At 40.4% G+C, this 19093-nt stretch overlaps 1 protein-coding gene across 2 annotated transcripts in view; it reads right to left on the bottom strand.

The window, feature by feature from the left end:
* KLHDC8B (kelch domain containing 8B) overlaps window positions 1–18541 on the bottom strand; it is a 75758-nt gene extending 57217 nt beyond the window's left edge. The window contains exon 1 of one of the 2 annotated variants that reach the window (XM_070738038.1): window positions 18409–18541. The gene's annotated coding sequence lies outside the window, so the exon portion shown is untranslated. Of the gene's footprint in view, window positions 1–870; window positions 991–18408 lie in introns of those variants that run through there. The other variant, XM_070738039.1, reaches the window with a different exon arrangement.
* Window positions 18542–19093: the final 552 nt, after the last annotated feature.

Here is a 19093-nt window from a genome sequence, read left to right on the forward strand (position 1 = left end):
ACTCGGGGCGGCTCACAGCAGTGATAGAAACAATGTACAATACAAATCTAATAATACGAAGTTAAAAACCCATAATTTAAAAACATGCACACAACACACCCTACATAAATTATATAGGCCTAGGGAAGATATTTCAATTCCCCCATGCCTGACGGCAGAGGTGGGTTTTGAGAAGTTTATGAAAGGCAAGGAGGGTGAGGGCAATTCTGATCTCTGGGGGGAGTTGGTTCCAGAGGGCCGGGGCCGCCACAGAGAAGGCTCTTCCTCTGGGTCCCGCCAAATGACATTGTTTAGTCGACGGGACCCGGAGAAGGCCAACTCTGTGGGACCTAACCGGTCGCTGGGATTCATGCGGCAGAAGTATGTTCCTACCCCAGGGAAAAGCACCCACAATGTCCTTATGTCAGCATCAGCCAGTCTTAAGAACTTACATAATTTCAAAGCAATTTCCTGGGAAATTAGAATAGTGAAGTGGGTCACAGATGAGAAAATTAGGAAGCAGTGAAGGGAGGGAGAAAGGAAACCAGAGATCTCTGCTCACTTTTCTTTATTATGGGCATGTTCCTATCCTGGGAAATTTATTTATTATGGGGGTGTTCCTATCTTGGCAAATTTAAGACTTGTGGAGTTCAACTCCCAGAATTCTCCAGGTAGCACGGCTGGCTGGGGAATTCTGGTAATTGAAGACCACAAACCTTAAAGTTGTCAATGTTAGACACACCTACTTTTATTATATGTGTTGCTATAGCTTCAATTAAGAAACATGGCAGTAAATTATTAATTGGGTTTCAATTGACTTTTCTCTCTTTAATAATAATATCAATTGGGAAACAATTACATTCATGAAAGTGGCACCTTTGGCAAGTATACCTGGTCTTAAAAACTTAGAAATCAGACAGAAGGTGATTGACCATGGGTAATAGCTGAGATCTTTCTCTTTCATTGATATTCAAATCCACAGGTCCTCCTGTCACAAGAACATGTCTTTAGCTACAAAATTAAAGGGAAGAAAAAAAATCTCAACTGCTGACAACTCATAAATAACTATACAGTGAGAATCAATGTGTTTCGCTGCCTTAGAGTCACCTCTAATATACTTTCCATCAAGCTACATTGATTGAGAATGGACGTGTCATACTTCTGAAAAGTCTGAAATTGCTTCAGAATATGGGACGCAACGATTTCTTTGAAGTAATACTGTAAAGATGTCTTAGATGCAATTTAAAAGCAGGATGGTTTGAAACATGTGTGAATCACTCTCACACACCTACCCTTTAAAATCTTCAGTTAAGGGACTCTTGAAAAGACTCTTGCTGGTACAGGAAATGAAGAATGTGGCTATCAAATATACTGCTCAAAAAAAATAAAGGGAACACTCAAAGAACACACCCTAGATTTGAATGAATGAAATATTCTCATTGAATACTTTGTTCTGTACAAAGTTGAATGTGCACCACAGCATGTGAAATTGATGGTCAATCAGTGTCGCTTCCTAAGTGGACAGTTTGATTTCACAGAAGTTTGATTTACTTGGAGTTATATTGTACACGTGTTCCCTTTATTTTTTTGAGCAGTGTAGTATCTTCTTAGAGGGGTAGGAGTGAAGGAGAATATAAGAAAATTATTTCCAACGCAATTCACAATCAGCAATATTGCCTTTTTTGGCTGAAGACAGAGATATTTAACACATGATATTTGGCTGAAGACAGAGATATTTAATACTGGAGGCTAAAACCTATGAAGAACAATTGCAAGAATTGGGTATGTCCCATTTAAATGAAAAGAAGGACTAGCAGTGCTCCTTCTTTTCATTTCTAATGCGGCAATCCCTTAATCCCTTTAAATGATAGGGTTTTATATGTCTTTTTCTCTTTTAATATTAGATTTGTTCCACTGTAACATTGTTTTTATTATTGTTGTGAGCCGCCCCGAGTCTTCGGAGACGGGCGGCATACAAATCTAATAAATATTTTATTATTATTATTATTATTATTATTATTATTATTATTATTATTATTATTATTATTTAATACAGTTCCTCATGTTGTGGTGGCCCCCATAATTCTAGCGCCAATTCTCCCAACAGAGCTTTAACCTGATTGGCAGGAAGCTCAAAGAGAGATCAATACTATTCCCTATATTGGCATTTCTCAACCTCGGCAATTTTAAGATCTGCGAACTGGGGGATTCTGGGAGTTGGAGTCCACACATCTTAAAGCTCTCCATACCTCCAGTATTTTTCCATTTTTCCAAGCCATTCTTGCCTCTAGCTTGTCAATCCAATAATACCTTGGTATTATTGTTCTTTTGAGCTTCTCACCTCATTCTTTTTGAGGATTTCATTAATTCCACCCAGCCAAGATTTGCTTGTTTTTTTCCCCTTTCCCTCCTCAACCCATCGATTTTTCCTTTATGTCAAGGATGGGGGAACCATGGCTCTCTTACGATGTGTGGACTTCAACTCCCAGAATTCCTGGCTGAAGAATTATGGGAGTTGAAGTCCACATGTCATAAGAGGGCGATCGTTCCCCACCTCTGCTTTGTGTAATTGTTATAACCCATTTGTTTTTCCTTTCTGATTACGGTAACCCCTATCCCCAATGCTTCAATCTACGGCTTACATACCGGTCATTTATGTATTCAACCCACGTTAATTCATCACCTATATTTTATGATCAATTCTTGGTTTTCTCCATATACAGTGATACCTTGTCTTACAAACTTAATTGGTGCTGGGATGAGGTTCTTAAACGTTTGTAAGATGAAACAATGTTTCCCATAGGAATCAATGGAAAAGCGATTAATGTGTGCAAGCCCAAAATTCACCCCTTTTGCCAGCCGTTTTAGCGCTGCTGGGATTCCCCTGAGGATCCCCTCCATAGGAAATCCCACCTCCAGACTTCTGTGTTTTTGCGATGCTGCAGGGGAATCCCAGTAGGGGAATCCCAGCATTGCAAAAACGAGAGCTTTGCTGGCAACGGAAGTCCAGAGGTGGGGTTTCCCAGCAAAGGGAGCATCATGGGAATCCCAGCAGCACAAAAACAAGTGCTTCGCTGGCAACGGAAGTCCAGAGGCGGGGCATCCCAGCGGCAGCGGTGGGTTTGTAAGGTGAAAATAGTTTGTAAGAAGAGGCAAAAAAATCTTAAACCCCAGGTTTGTATCTCAAAAAGTTTGTATGACGAGGCGTTTGTAAGATGAGGCATCACTGTACTTCTATTTATCGCATCCCCACCTCCAGTTTATGTCTCATATTCAATTCTCTGTATAATGGAGAGAAGCGGACTCTTGTTCACAGCTGTTTTTACTTCTTTTGGCAAAACATTTGTTGCTCGTGAAAGGCTGCAGCCCACCCACATCCCTTCTATCCACGTTAGCCCAGTAAAATTTCTCCCTTGGCCTATTCTATCAAGTGACACAATTTCATCTACTTCCTCTCTAGTTAGTCACCCTTTATGTAAAACTTGACATTTTAATTCCTCGTTCTTCCTATAAACCCCTGGAGAATATAATTAAAGGAAATTACTAATATTTGTAAAAGTAGAGAAATTATTTTTCAAAAATAAACGTAATAAATGATTGCAACTGGCTTTTGGATGGTAGGAGAAATCAATACAATTGAAAGCTGAATGTTCCTAAAAGCTGCGTTTTTGTGTGATCCTGGACTATTAGTAACCTTCTGCTCTGCAGAAGTTAGCCACAGATCATTATTATATTATCTAAAAGGTTTTCCTTGCTGGAAAAAAAAGTCAAGTATTCCTTCATTATAAGAAATCAAAGAACTTCTAATGCACAGGACAAGCAAAATATGGATAGAAAAAAAAATATTTGTAGCTCAGGGTTGAACTGTAGGATTCTTGGTGGCTGGGGAATTCTGGGAGTTGAAGTCCAAATATTTTGAAGTGGCCAAAGTTGGGAAACACTGGCTTAAGAACAGATGGCTGCAGAATTTAGTAACGCAGACCCAAATGGTGATTGTATGTCCCTCCCAATCAGAAATAGTTATTATTATTGATACCTCCTTTTTGCAGCATCTCATTATTTATTATTATTATTATTTATTAGATTTGTATGCCACCCCTCTCCATAGACTCAGGGCGGCTTACAGCAATGATAAAAACAATATATAATGACAAATCTAATAGTTAGAATCTAAAATAACAATAATACATTTAAAAAGTCTAAAAAACAAGAAACCCCAATATATAAAAACATACATACAGTCATACCATGCACAAAAAACTACATAGGCAGGGGGAGATGTTTCAGTTCCCCCACGCTTGACGACAGAGGTGAGTTTTAAGGAGGTTACGAAAGGCAAGGAGGGTGGGGGCAGTTCTAATCTCTGGAGGGAGCTGATTCCAGAGGGTCGGAGCCGCCACAGAGAAGGATCTTCCCCTGGGTCCCACCAACGACATTGTTTAGTTGACGGGACCCGGAGGACACCAACTCTGTGGGACCTAACCGGTCGTTGTTGCCTATGGGGGCTGCCCTGGCGTTCAACTCGCAGGAGAAGAAATGGTATTTTGCTTTTGTTATCTTCTGCACCTATGGCAATCAAATAGTGGGGCACGCCCACCCGGGGGGGGGACGCGGAGTGATGCCAAGGCAGGGCATGTGTGACTCCGGAGATCATGCATGGTCTCTCTCGATCAATTCCCCTAAACTGGGAGTGTTTTCCAAGTTGCACGCTGCTCCGAGCCTGGGAGAGAAGGCAGCCAGGCGAGGCAGGACATCTGCGTGGATTCTTGTTGTTTTTGGTGGGTGCCACCGTAGCCACGAACTTAAGCTGGCCGGGCCCCACGTCAAAAGAGGGTCCTAACCACAGCAGCCTATTCTCAGCTGATCCACCTTGGGGCCAGACTATTTACGGGACTGCCTTCTGCTGCATAGCTCGCAGTGACCAATAAGGGCCCACAGGATTGACCTTCTCTGGGTCCCGTCGGCTAGACAGTGTCAGTTGGCACTGTGGGAGGGCCTTCTCCGTGGCGGCCCTAGCTTTCTGGAACTAGCTGCCCCCAGAGGTCCGTACTGCCCCCACTATACTGGCCTTCTGGAAAGCCGTGAAAACCTGGCTCTGTGAGCATCAGTTGTCCACTTGCAGTTTCAATAACAACAACAACAGAGTGGGAAGGGACCTTGGAGGTCTTCTAGTCCGATCCCCTGCCTAGGCAGGAAACCCTCCACCACTTCAGACAAATGGTTATCCAACAACTTCCTTAAAAACTTCCAGTGTTGGAGCATTCACAACTTCAGCTGTTCCACTGATCAACGGTTCTGACTGTCGGGAATTTTCTCCTTAGTTTTAAGTTGCTTTTCTTCTTGATCAGTTTCCACCCATTGCTTCTTGTTCTACCCTCAGGTGCTTTGGAGATTAGCCTGACTCCTTCTTCTTTGTGGCAACCCCTTAGATATTGGAACACTGCTATCATGTCTCCCCTGGTCCTTTCTTTTCATTAAACTGGACACACCCAGTTCCAGCAACTGTTCTTCATATGTTTTAGCGTCCCCTAATCATCTTCAATGTTCATCTCTACACTCTTTCTAGAGTCTCAACATCTTTTTTTATGTCGTGGTGACCAAACCTGAATGCAGCATTCCAAGTGTGGCTTCACCAAGGCCTTATAAAGTGGTATTAACACTTTGTGTGATCTTGATTCCATCCCTCTATTAATGCAGCCTAGAACTGGGTTGCCTTTTTTTGGCAGCTGCTGCACACTGCTGGCTCATATTGGAATGGTTGTCCACTAGGACTCCAAGATCCTTTTCCTATCTGTCCCTGACAGATGTAAAAAAATAATTAGGGGAAGATGAATCTTGCCTCTAAATACTAATTTCTAGGAGAAATTTCACTATTGCCATATTGTCCAGCTTCGTAGACCAGTGTTTCCCAACCTTGGCCACTTGAAGATATTTGGACTTCAACTCCCAGAATTCCCCAGCCAGCGAATGCTGGCTGGGGAATTCTGGGAGTGGAAGTCCAAATATCTTCAAGTGGCCAAGGTTGGGAAACACTGTCTCAGACATTTAAGAACTGGCTGGCTGTTTTAGTAAAAAGACGATTTGTGTTTTTTACACATCCTTTGAAATAACAAACTGAATGTCGCATGCTGAATAAACTAATGCAGGTTTGCTTTAAAAACATGGCGGTGTTTTCCTATGATTTACAAATGAGTTTAACAGAACAACAAAAATTGCTTCAAGACACCTCAGAGAGCATTTAATAAGAGCTGCTTTTCAATTGTCTTGAGACTGGAGATGTAATCTTGGCGCTGAAACAGGAACTGACATGTTTCGATCTCGTCCTATTATTGTCACACTGGGTGCCAATATCAACAGGACTGTTAACATGGCTTCGTTGTGGCCAAATGCTAAAAGTACCTTTGTTGTTCTTGATTACATATTGATTATCTTCTACTTGGAAGGATCAACCCATCAAGAACTGTGGATTTTTCAGGCATAGGAGATGTTATATGCTACTGAGAAGAGGCCATTACAAGTTATGTATGGTATGTTTGTGTGTATGTTTGGTTTTTATGGTTTTTATAATAAGGGTTTTTAGTTGTTTTATTAAATTGGATTATTACATTGTTGTTACCGGCCCGAGTCTGCGGAGAAGGGCGGCATACAAATCAAACAAACAAACAAACAAACAAAAAACCCACAAACAAATAAATATCTACACTTGATTTGTAGCGATGGATGACTAGCAGCAGTGGGTTGCTCTCGGTTCAGCCCGGTTCTTAAAACAGTAGCGCTGTCCGTGGTAGGCTCCACCTCCCCACCTGGGAAGCTTCTGCACATGTGCAGAAGCATTGTGCAGAAGCATTGTGCGTGAGAATAGGTAATAAAGGTTTTTAGAACCCACTACTGATTAATACTATAGGCTAAAAGTAATTCTTGCTTAATGACTGCCTGAAGTTATGAGGCCAGTGAAAAAATAATTTTCTGACCCGTCCACCTGCTTAAGACTGTCACAGTGTTCCCACGGCCACATGATTGATAGTCAGGCCCTTCCAGCTTCTGACAAGCAGAATCAATGGAGAAATTGGCAGTAAAATCAAAAGTTGTGGTCATATAATACAACCATGGGTAACTTGCTTAATGACTATGGCGATCAGGTGATGTCTTGTTTAATGACTGCATTGTTTAGTGCTGGAGTTGCCAGTCCCAACTGTCATTGTTAAGTGAGGATGGTTTGTACCTATCAACATTTCAATTAGTTTATTTTTATTATAATGGCAAGGAAAACTGGGAAGGAATAAGATCACAGCTGCTGAAATCATTTTTCTTTATAATATAATAGTTCAAGCCAGCATATCGATAAATCATTACAAAATGTAAGTTTTTATCCAGACCTAAAAATAGGAAGCTTTTAAATTAGAGAAACTCATCTGGATACCTGCCTGGAAATATTATTGTTGTTGTTGTTGTTGTTGTTGTTATTATTATTATTATTATTATTATTAATAATAATAATAGAGCCCAGGTGGCGCAGTGGGTAGAGTGCAGTACTGCAGGCCATCAAAGCTGACTGCTAGATCTATTTTATTTATTTATTTATTTATTTTGTCCAATACACAAAGAGGGTTTAGTGGGTATATATCTATATACACATAGAAAAATACATGGTGAAGGTTATAGAGGAGATACTCATAGTAAAATATATCTAAGAAAGAATAGAAAAGAAGATATAGGAATAGAACATATCAATGAAAGAATAGAAGAAGAGATATAGGAGAGCAATAGGACAGGGGACGGAAGGCACTCTAGTGCACTTGTACTCGCCCCTTACTGACCTCTTAGGAATCTGGATAGGTCAGCCGTAGATAATCTAAGGGTAAAGTGTTGGGGGTTTGGGGATGACACTATGGAGTCCGAGAAGCAATAGCAATAGCATTTATTTATTTATTTATTATTTTTATTAATCAGATTTGTATGCCGCCCCTCTCCGCAGACTCGGGGTGGCTCACAGCAATAATAGTACAATGTAAACAAATCTAATATTTAAGTTTAAGTTAATTTAAGACCCCAATTTAAAAACCAATCATACATACTGGCATACCATGCATAAATTTTATAAGCCTAGGGGGAGGGAAATTTAGACTTATATACCGCTTCACAGTGCTTCACAGCCCTCTCTAAGTGGTTTACAGAGAGTCAGCATATTGGCCCCAACAATCTGGGTCACCATTTTACCGACCTTGGAAGGATGGGAGGCTGAGTCAACCTTGAGTCTACTGTTGATCAGCAGAAGTAACTTGCAGTACTGCACTCTAACCACTGCACCACTGAGGCTCTTAAGAAAACACGTAAGCAGATGTGGGCAAAAGAATGGAATCTTCTGTAAAATCCCTGAAATAAGTAGTTAGGAACAGACCAAATAGTTAAGAGAACAAAGGGAAAAAAATGTGAACCAGACAAAAGAAACCATTTCTAGCTCTAGGGAGTGGTGCTCATCTCCGTTTCTAAGTCGAAGAGCCAGCGCTATCCAAAGACGTTTCCATAATCATATGGCTGGCATGACTAAACGCTGAAGACGCATGGAATGCTGTTCCCTTCCCACCAAAGTTGGTCGCTATTTTTCTACTTGCATTTTTTACATCATTGGCTCTCAACCTGAGAGTCGGGACACCTTTGGGGGTCGAACGACCATTTCAAGGGGTCGCTTAAGGCCAAGGGAAAAGACAAACATCTCATGGTGTTAGGAACTAAAGCTTCTATTCTGGCGCCTTGGAGCATATTTTGACAATCCGACCAATCAGGCGTTTACAGTGGGGGTGTCCCTCTGACCTTCCTGCCAATCAGCTTAAAGCTCTGTTGGGAGAATTGGTGCTAGACTTATGGCTGGGGGTCACCACAACACGAAGAACTGTATTAAGGGGTTGTGGCATTAGAAAGGCTGAGAACTACTGTTTTGCATGCTTTCAAACGACTAGGGTGGCAGAAGCTGGGACAAGCAACGAGAGCTCACGTGTTTAGGTGGTGCTAGGTATTCGAACCGTTGAAGTGCCGACTTTTCTGACCGGCAAGCTCAGCGTCTTAGCCACTGAGCCACCGCGTCCCAAAATTGTATTACTGAATTGAACGGGTCCAAAGACGGGCTACAAGAATGGTGGAAGGTCTTAAGCACAAAACGTATCAGGAAAGACTTAATGAACTCAATCCATATAGTCTGGAGGACATAAGGAAAAGGGGGGACATGATTGAAACATTTAAATATGTTAAAGGGTTAAATAAGGTCCAGGAGGGAAGTGTTTTTAATAGGAAAGTGAACACAAGAACAAGGGGACACAATCTGAAGTTAGTTGGGGAAAAGATCAAAAGCAACATGAGAAAATATTATTTTACTGAAAGAGTGGTAGATCCTTGGAACAAACTTCCAGCAGACGTGGTAGATAAATCCACAGTAACTGAATTTAAACTTGCCTGGGATAAACATATATCCATCCTAAGATAAAATACAGAAAATAGTATAAGGGCAGACTAGATGGCTCGTGAGGTCTTTTTCTGCTGTCAGTCTTCTATGTCTAGGCAACTAATTATAAAACCAGTTGAATCCTGCATGCACCAACTATTCCAACATGCACTCAATACAGAACTCAGTTTCTCATTCCTTCCTACCAACAAAAATGGTAAAACAGGTAAATAAAGGAGAGCAAAATTCTAAAAGACATTTTCCAGATAAACCATCTCAAATAATAGCTAACCTTTAAAGATATCCAGGCTTTGTAAGAGGAGTGACATTCGCTTCCTCCTCTCCTTTATTCTTTTCAACAACTTCTATTCTTACTAGGTGCTACAGGATGAAACAGGGCCTCCATCTTCCCAGCTGTTTGCAATGAAAAACCCTCTCTTCCTATGCACACACAACTATGGATTTGGGAGCCTGGCCTTTGGGCGCAAAAGGACAAAAACTTTTGCCTATTCTTTACACTTATGAATTAATTGTGTCCGAGGCCAAGCATCAGTTTCCCCTTCGTTTTTCATAGTCGCGAGATAGTCAGAATACGTGCAGATTATTCCAAGCGTGTATATATCCTGTTGCCCTGAAAATAAGTCACCCCCGAAAGTAAGAAATAGGAGAGGTTTCGTAGAATTGCCTAATATAAGGCATCCCCTGAAAGTAAAACGTAGGAGACGTTTCGTTTCTGTTCAAATCGTAAATATTGGTAAATGTACCATACCGTTAATTGTTGTACATGGAAATAATGGTATGGTAGTAGTAGCCCATCTTTGGACCCATTCAAGATATTGATAAAATTGAATGGGTCCAAAGACGGGCTACAAAAATAGTGGAAGGTCTTAAGCATAAAACCTATCAGGAAAGACTTAATGAACTCAATCTGTATAGTCTGGAGGACAGAAGGGAAAGGTGGGGCATGATCGAAACATTTAAATATGTTAAATAAGGTTCAGGAGGGAAGTGTTTTTAATAGGAAAGTGAACACAAGAACAAGGGGCCGCAATCTGAAGTTAGTTGGGGGAAAGATCAGAAGTAACGTGAGAAAATATTATTTTACTGTAAGAGGAGTAGATGCTTGGAACAAACTTCCAGCAGGCGTGGTTGGTAAATCCACAGTAACTGAATTTAAACATGCCTGGGATAAACATATATCCACCCTAAGATAAAATACAGGAAATAGTATAAGGGCAGACTAGATGGACCATGAGGTTTTTTTCTGCCGTCAATCTTCTATGTTTCTAGTAAGAAATTCTTGATAGGATTCAGTTTGTCTGGTTATGCTGGTTTGTGATGACAACTACTGTACAGTAAATGTTCTTCTTTTTTTGTTCAGCAATAAATGTGAATTCTTCTTCATTGAAAGAAAATAAGACATCCCCTGAAAATAAGACGTAGCACATCTTTGGGAGCAAAAATTAATATAAGACGCTGTCTTATTTTCAGAGAAATAGGGTAGTAAGCACACAGAATCGTGCGAGCCTAAAACAAGAAAAAAGAAGAGAAATCTGAAGAAGATCTAATTCAAGACCCTTAGCACTTAGAGAAAGCAGAAACAAGGGGGGAAAAGTGATTCTTTTGGGGAAGCCAGACCTATCAGGCTTTCTTTCATCCACAGCCACAATCCTTCAATCGGATTGCAGGAAAAGTCGTTGAGATGGTTATAATATTAAACAGAGAACTTCTAAATGTGGTTTGTTTCATTCTTTTTCCACCTTTCGATGTCTACACGGCATTTTTTCAATATCAAAGCCTGACCAGGGATTGCTTCTTACCTTTACAAAAACATATACAGTGTTCCCTCGATTTTCGCGGGAATGCGTTCTGAGACCGCCCGCGAAAGTCGAATTTCCGCGAAGTAGAGATGTGGAAGTAAATATACCATTTTTGGCTATGGACAGTATCACAAGCCTTCCCTTAACACTTTAAACCCATAAATTACCATTTCCCATTCCCTTAACAACCATTTACTCAACATTATTACTGGTACTCACCATTGAATAAGACACTTAGTGATCCTGATATTTATAAACAGAATTATTTATTAACAATAATTATTTTTTTTGTTATTTATTTGCAAAAATTATTAGTTTGGCGATGACGTATGATGTCATCGGGCGGGAAAAACCGGAGTATAGAAAAAAATTAATATTTTTTTTAAAAAACGTGGCATAGGCTACTCGCGAAGTTCGAACCCGCAAAAATCGAGGGAACACTGTACTGTACTTTGCACAGGGAACCTTTCCAATGAAATGCAAAAGATAAAGGCATTTTTTTAAAAAATCCGTTTCACTGCCTTTGTCAATTAGCCCACCCTGCGTTTCTTTTTAAGCTAAATTCATTGCCTGGCCTGATATTCCTTTGGATTCCCAAAGGTGACGCAGGAAACAGATGTGCAGAAGAAAAGCAGCGTACCAAGAGGTTTTTAGCAACTGTCACCTGCCTGTCAGCCCTGTCTGAGAAAATCTCTCCTCCCTCATTTATTCTTTCTCTCATCTATCCACGGGGAGCTTCCTTAAATAGGAAAGAGGAAGGAGGAATGGAGCAGTTGGGAAAGGTAGCTTAGCTGCAGAGCTCTTCCACACGTAATTTGCTGAACTCACCATGCTTGAGGCTGAGCCTGGCGAAAGCCCAGCCATGTTTTAAGTCAACCAAGGCCAGCTAAGTACTCTGCCCTTGGGTGCTGGGTGCTTTAAAAAACAAATAAGGTAACATCGAATAGAATAAAACAGAATAGAACAGAGCAGAACAAAATAGAATTCTTTATTGGCCAAGCGTGATTGGATACACAAGGAATTTGTCTTTGGTGCATATACTCTCAGTGTACATTTTTAAAAAAGGATAATTTCATCAAGAATCATAAGGTACTAATAATTATAGAAACATAGAAGATTGACGGCAGAAAAAGACTTCATTATCCACCTAGTCTGCCTTTATACTATTTTTTGTATTTTATCTTAGGATGGATATATGTTTATCCCAGGCATTCAGTTACTGTGGATTTACCAACCACGTCTGCTGGAAGTTTGTCCCAAGCATCTACTACCCTTTCAGGAAAATAATATTTTCTCACGTTGTTTCTGATCTTTCCCCCAACTAACCTCAGATTGTGCCCCCTTGTTCTTGTGATCACTTTCCTATTAAAAACACTTCCCTCCTGAACCTTATTTAACCCTTTCACATATTTAAATGTTTCGATCATGTCCCCCCTGTCCTCCAGACTATACAGATCGAGTTTCCTAATAGGTTTGATGCTTAAGACCTTCCACCATTTTTGTAGCCCGTCTTTGGACCCGTTTAATTTGATCAATATCTTTTTGTAGGTGAGGTCTCCAGAACTGAACATAGAATAGAATAGAATAGAATTTTTATTGGCCAAGTGTGATTGGACACACAAGGAATTTGTCTTGGTGCATATGCTCTCAATGTACATAAAAGAAAAAGATACATTTGTCAAGAATCATGTGGAGCTGAACACAGTATTCCAAATGTGGTCTCACCAGCGCTCTATACAGCGGAATCACAATCTCCCCCTTCCTGCTTGTTGTACCTCTAACTATGACAGGCGAAGCATGGGAGAATACATGAGAAACCCCCTCCTACTTTAGGATAAAGCATACATATCCCTGAGAAAGGATCCAGAAAAGAGGAAGATGATATTTTTGCTGGGGTGAAGAAGGGGGACAAACCAAGTGCTATTTGCTTTTCTAACTCTGGTTTGCTGTCTGTTCATAATTTGGAAATTCATCAGTGTGGACCCCCCCCCCCTTATCTTAAATTTATTACTTGGATGGAATCTCCATACAGGTAAATCAACTTGCAACTGTTTGTTTGGGAACCATTCAAAGTCACAATGCACTTTGTGACAAGACTGTTTTTCACACATATGACTGTGGCAACATCCCTACAGTCCACATGATCAAAATTTGGACCCTTGGCAACTAGCGTGTATTTATACGACTGTTGCCAAGTGTCCTCAGCTTTTTTGCGACCTTCTGACAAGTAAAGTCAATGGAGAAGCCGGATTCACTGAACAACTTCAACGATTCACTTAACAACTGTGACCAGAAAGGTTGTAAAGTGGAGCAAAACATGTTTAATAATTTGTCTTGCTTAGCAACAGAAATTTTGGGTTCAATTGTGGTCATAAGTCAAAGACCACCTGTCGTTTGAAGGAAATATGTCCACGCAGACATAGCCAGAAGTGACATCGAAAGTACTGTCTCAGAAACAGGGCGTGTTTTAGACGATATTAAGATATTCTTCTTATGCTATGTTTATTTTTCATGTTATATTTATTTTCTTGACGTATTTACCTTTTTATAATATTTTATAATATTCATTTACATTTTTTATAATATCATTTCATCCGACTGTACATTGCGTGACTATGAGATGGATGGCATATAAATTTAATGCATAAAATAATGATATTACTTTATATATAATAATTCATTCCCTTCCTACCTGCTTTGCCATTCTTGAGCACTTGTTATTTCTTTTGGTAGCATGCCAGCTATCTTCAATTAAGTAGCCTTCTTACCAGAATAGAGTTGACCTTTAGTATGGAGCCATCAAATCAAACAGCCCTTAATCATTATCAAAAATCCTAAAGCTCCCCCCCCCCCACTTAGAACACTACATATTTTCTCTATAAAGGTATTAAATATGTCGTTATTTTGATTACATATGCATGATTATCAAAATCAGACATTCCTCACACTCTCTTTTGTTAGTTTTTAGGGGCAGATTCTGGCCCTCGCAACCTTCCTGTCAGGCCGAAGCCATCATTTTGAGTTAGAGACTTTGGCCTGCCACAAATAGAATAGTACTGTGGGAATTGGGGAGGGATGGTTTCACGAGTGGGAAAGATATTAGCCATAATAAATTCTTTCCAGAGGATTCGAGGTCATTCTTTGTTCAGCACCAGCCGGAAGTACAGGGGAGAATCATGGACGTTGAGAGAACCAGAGTGGTCCATGTGATGAATTTGTGGGTGTGAGGACAAGGGATGAACCTTAACTTGGGTGGAGAACTGTAGGAAAAGCTAGTATCGGGATGACTACAGTTTGTAACCAACACAGCTCTGTCAATACATTGGAACTTGGGAGAAGGCCAAAGTTTGGACTCTGATTTATTCATCGGATTTTATTTGGAATGCTAACAGTCCGGATCTGGATGAGAACTATGGAGCAGCAAGATTTATTTATTTATTTATTTATTTATTTATTTATTATTTTGTCCAAAACACAATGAGAGTTTTAGTGAGTATATGTATACAGTATATACACACATAGTAAAATACATGATGAAGGTTATAGAGGAGATACTCATAGTAAAATATATCTATGAAAGAATAGAAGTTATGGGAATAGAACGTATCAATGAAAGAATAGAAGAAGAGATATAGGAGAGCAATAGGACAGGGGACAGAAGGCACTCTAGTGCACTTGTACTCGCCCCTTACTGACCTCTTAGGAATCTGGATAGGTCAACCGTGGATAATCTAAGGGTAAAGTGTTGGGGGTTTGGGGATGACACTATGGAGTCTGGTAATGAGTTCCACGCTTCCACAACTCGGTTACTGAAGTCATATTTTTTACAGTCAAGTTTGGAGCGGTTAATATTAAGTTTAAATCTGTCATGTGCTCTTGTGTTATTGTGGTTGAAGGTGAAGTAGTCACCGACAGGCAGGACGTTGCAGCATATGATCCTGTGGGCAATACTTAGATCTTGTTTAAGGCGCTTTAGTTCTAAGCTTTCTAGGCCCAGGATTGAAAGTCTAGTCTCGTAGGGTATTCTATTTCAAGTGGAGGAGTGAAGAGCTCTTCTGGTGAAGTATCTTTGGACATTTTCAAGGGTGTTAGTCTGAGATGCGATATGGGTTCCAAACAGATGAGCTGTACGGGTCTGGCAAAAGTTTTGTAAGCTCTGGTAAGCAGTATGAGATTCGCAGAACAGAAGCTACATAGGATTAGGTTTACAACTCTTGAAGTCTTCTTGGCTATGTTGTTGCAATGGGCTTTGGCACTTAAATCTTTTGTTATTAGTATACCCCGAGTGGGGATTATCTGTGATAATTTGATTATTCAGTTCGTATTTGGAGTTCAGATTCTTTTTCAACTAGCATTTGCTAGTTAAGATTTGGAGTTGCCGTGTAGACCACTCAGAAACAGAGTTCAGGTCTTTTTGGAGAGTAGTTATGTTATCGGTGGTGATAACACCAGATAGGAAAGATTGGGCTAAATCAGTTTCTGGATTAAAATAACCCACCAGGGAGTGGAACCATATCTTAAAACATAGACTCAAGGGGCTGGAAAGGAACTCGGAGGTCTTTTACTGGGATGGCTGGAACATATTACCATATTACCATTAACCCCCAAAACTTTAAACTGTTTACTGTTGACCTCACCCTATTCCTAAAATGTTTGTAAGGGGCAAATGCATAAGCGCACCAACGTGCCTGTCCTAAGGTCTCCATGTATTCGTAACCAGTTCATGTACCCATAACTATGTTTATACATTTTATTATATTCACAATCATGTTTATACTTTTCCTGTAATCATATATACGCTTGACTGAATAAGTAATTAAATAAGTAAATAAATAAAAATAAACTCCCTGGAGTCTCATTAACATCCCAGTGAAATAATTGTCGTCTATTTTTTAAAACTTTCAATAATGAGGGTACCCATATAACTTAAGGAAGCAAGCTACTCCATTTTATTCATTGTTCTCACTGTCAGAACATTTCTCCTTACTTCTCAGTTGGATTGCTCTTTAACAAGCTTCCATTCTATTACTTTTTCTTTCTCTCTTTTTCCTCTTTGGGACAGCAATGTGTGGTCCTGTCAAAAATGCTCTCTATTGTGACTGCACTGGGGATCTCTTTTATCGTTACTTTTTTACTTATGCTATGTTTATATAAACTACTACTATCCTATCTGAAACTACTACTATTCTAAGTGAACACAAGAACAAGGGGGCACAATCTGACATTAGTTGGGGGAAAGATCAAAAGCAACGTGAGAAAATATTATTTTACTGAAAGAGTAGTAGATGTTTGGAACAAACCTCCAACAGACGTGGTTGGTAAATCCACAGTAACTGAATGTAAACATGCCTGGGATAAACATATATGCATCCTAAGATAAAATACAGGACATAGTACAAGGGCAGACTAGATGGACCATGAGGTCTTTTTCTGCCCTCAATCTTCTATGTGTCTATGTTTCTATCCATGTTTGACAAATAAAATAAATAAAATAATTTAAAATAAATAAATAAAATAAATAAAATAAATAAAATAAATAAAATAAATAAAATAAATAAAATAAATAAAATAAATAAAATAAATAAAATAAATAAAATAAATAAAATAAATAAAATAAATAAAATAAATAAAATAAATAAAATAAATAAAATAAATAAAATAAATAAAATAAAATAAAATAAATAAAGAGCTTTGTGGTCTTCACAACTGGTGGGAGCAGAGCAGAGACCCGGTCCAAAATTGGAGATAAGTGGGGATACTGAAGCAACAGTGATGTAATAATGACAATGAAAGTGTGGAAAGAAAGAATCCCACCCTTGATGGTTTGAGGTGCCACAATGGAAAACATAAGGCAGCAACTGTTTTGTTCAGGGAAAAGAGGGAAAACACTGGCGAGAAGGAACGTATAATAAATTAGGGTTGGAAGAAAAGAAAGTCAGGGAAGTTTTTTTCCTAGCTTTTTATTATTGTTGTTATTGTTATTGTTGTTGTTATTGTTATTGTTATTATTATTATTATTATTATTATTATTATTATTATTATTATTATTAATTAGATTTGTATGCCGCCCCTCTCCGAAGACTCGGGGCGGCTCACAACAGTAATACAAAAACCATATAAAGTCAACTGCCTTTTACCATAAAAGGCAGTTGACTTTGTCTTGCAAAATATTTTCATCTTTGACCACCCAGCCTTTTCTCTCTCTCTCTCTTCTGTTTCTGAGTAAATAGGCATTACTTTCTGTTAAAAAAAAATATACACAGCTCAAAAAAATAAGGGGAACATTTAAACAACACAATATAATTCCAAATAAATCAAACTTCTGTGAAATCAAACTGTCCACTTGGGATTTACAGTCAATTTCACATGTTGTCAGCACATTCAATTTGTACAGAACAAAGTATTCAATGAGAATATTTCAATCATTCAGTAGGATGTGTTCTTTGAGTGTTCCCTTTATTTCTTTGAGTAGTATATATACTGTATATATACTGTACTAAACGTACAGTTAGGGAGGTGGGAAACGGGACAGGATGTCGAAAAACACTCGTGGACAGCCTTAAGAGTTACTCTTGGCTAATAAAAAAACACCGAAATCAAGTTAGAGGGACGAACCTCCCCCCCCCCCCCGTCGCCTCAGGTCACTCGAATCCGAAACGCTTGTATGTGTGAATGCGTCCCTCAGAAAACTGAAAGGAATTGAAGCAAAGCAAGGAAGGGCCAAGAACGCGAGGCTACCGATTCCCGGACACCTCCCCCCCTACGATGGATCGGAGATGTTAACATTGCCAAGGAAGGGAAGAGTTTGGGAAGCATCCCCTCACAAGGGCCGGAGCCCGGAGGAGCAATTTTTAATTTTTTATAATTTTTTTTTTTGGTTGGCAGCCGTTCCAGCTCCAGATCGCCGCAGAGGCAAGGCGCGCTGCGCAACGCCCCCCTGGCCGCCTGGCACAGAGCTGCACCCCCTTAAGCCCAGCTCGGATCGACCCAGGACGCAGCGCGGGAGGAAGGCGCAACCTCGCTTCCCGGGCTCTCCCGCGGCCTCGCCCGCTCCTCGGGAGAAACTTTGGCGCCGCCGGAGGGACGCGGGAAGAGAGCGCGGAGGCGGGGGGTGGGGACCCCGAGTTCTCCAGCGGCCCGATCCCCACGGCGGGGCGCGCCCGCGATGCTCACCTCTCCTCCTCCGGACCGCGCGGCGCCTCCAAAACCCGGGCAAAAGTCGGTGCGGCGGGAAGGCGCCCCGCGCTCTGCTCGGGAGCTCCTGGTGGCTTTCCGCTGTTTGCAAATCTCGTTTCTCCGCCGCTCTGGGCATCCGCGGGGCGGAATAAAAAACACACGCGCTCGCACGCTCACACTCACACACAGACACACGCGTTTAACTCTTCCTCCTCCAGGCGCAACGCGCTCGGGACAAGCGGCTGCTTTGCAAAGAAAGCAAGCCCGGAAAGAAAGCCTGCCCCGAAAGTGAGCACAAGAACAAGGGCGCACAATCTGAGGTGAGTCGGGGGAAAGATCGGAAGCAAGGTGAGAAGATATTATTGACTGAAAGAGTAGTAGATGCTTGGAACAAACTTCCAGCAGACGCGGTTGGTAAATGTAACTGAATTTAAACATGCCTGGGATAAACATATATCCATCCTAAAGATAAAATACAGGAAGTAGTATAAGGGCAGACTAGATGGACCAGGAAGTCTTTTTCTGCCCTCAATCTTTTATGTTTCTATTAAAGACCACTGTGGACGCTCCCTGGAAAGTTGGGGCTTCCTCGAGTTTGCAGGTTTCATTCATGATTGCAACTTAAGTCATTGCTATATATTGCTATGTATGCTGAGTTCCCATAAGCAACCATAACACCTAA

This window comes from Erythrolamprus reginae, chromosome 2 (assembly GCF_031021105.1).
Source record: "Erythrolamprus reginae isolate rEryReg1 chromosome 2, rEryReg1.hap1, whole genome shotgun sequence".
NCBI lineage: Eukaryota > Metazoa > Chordata > Lepidosauria > Squamata > Dipsadidae > Erythrolamprus > Erythrolamprus reginae.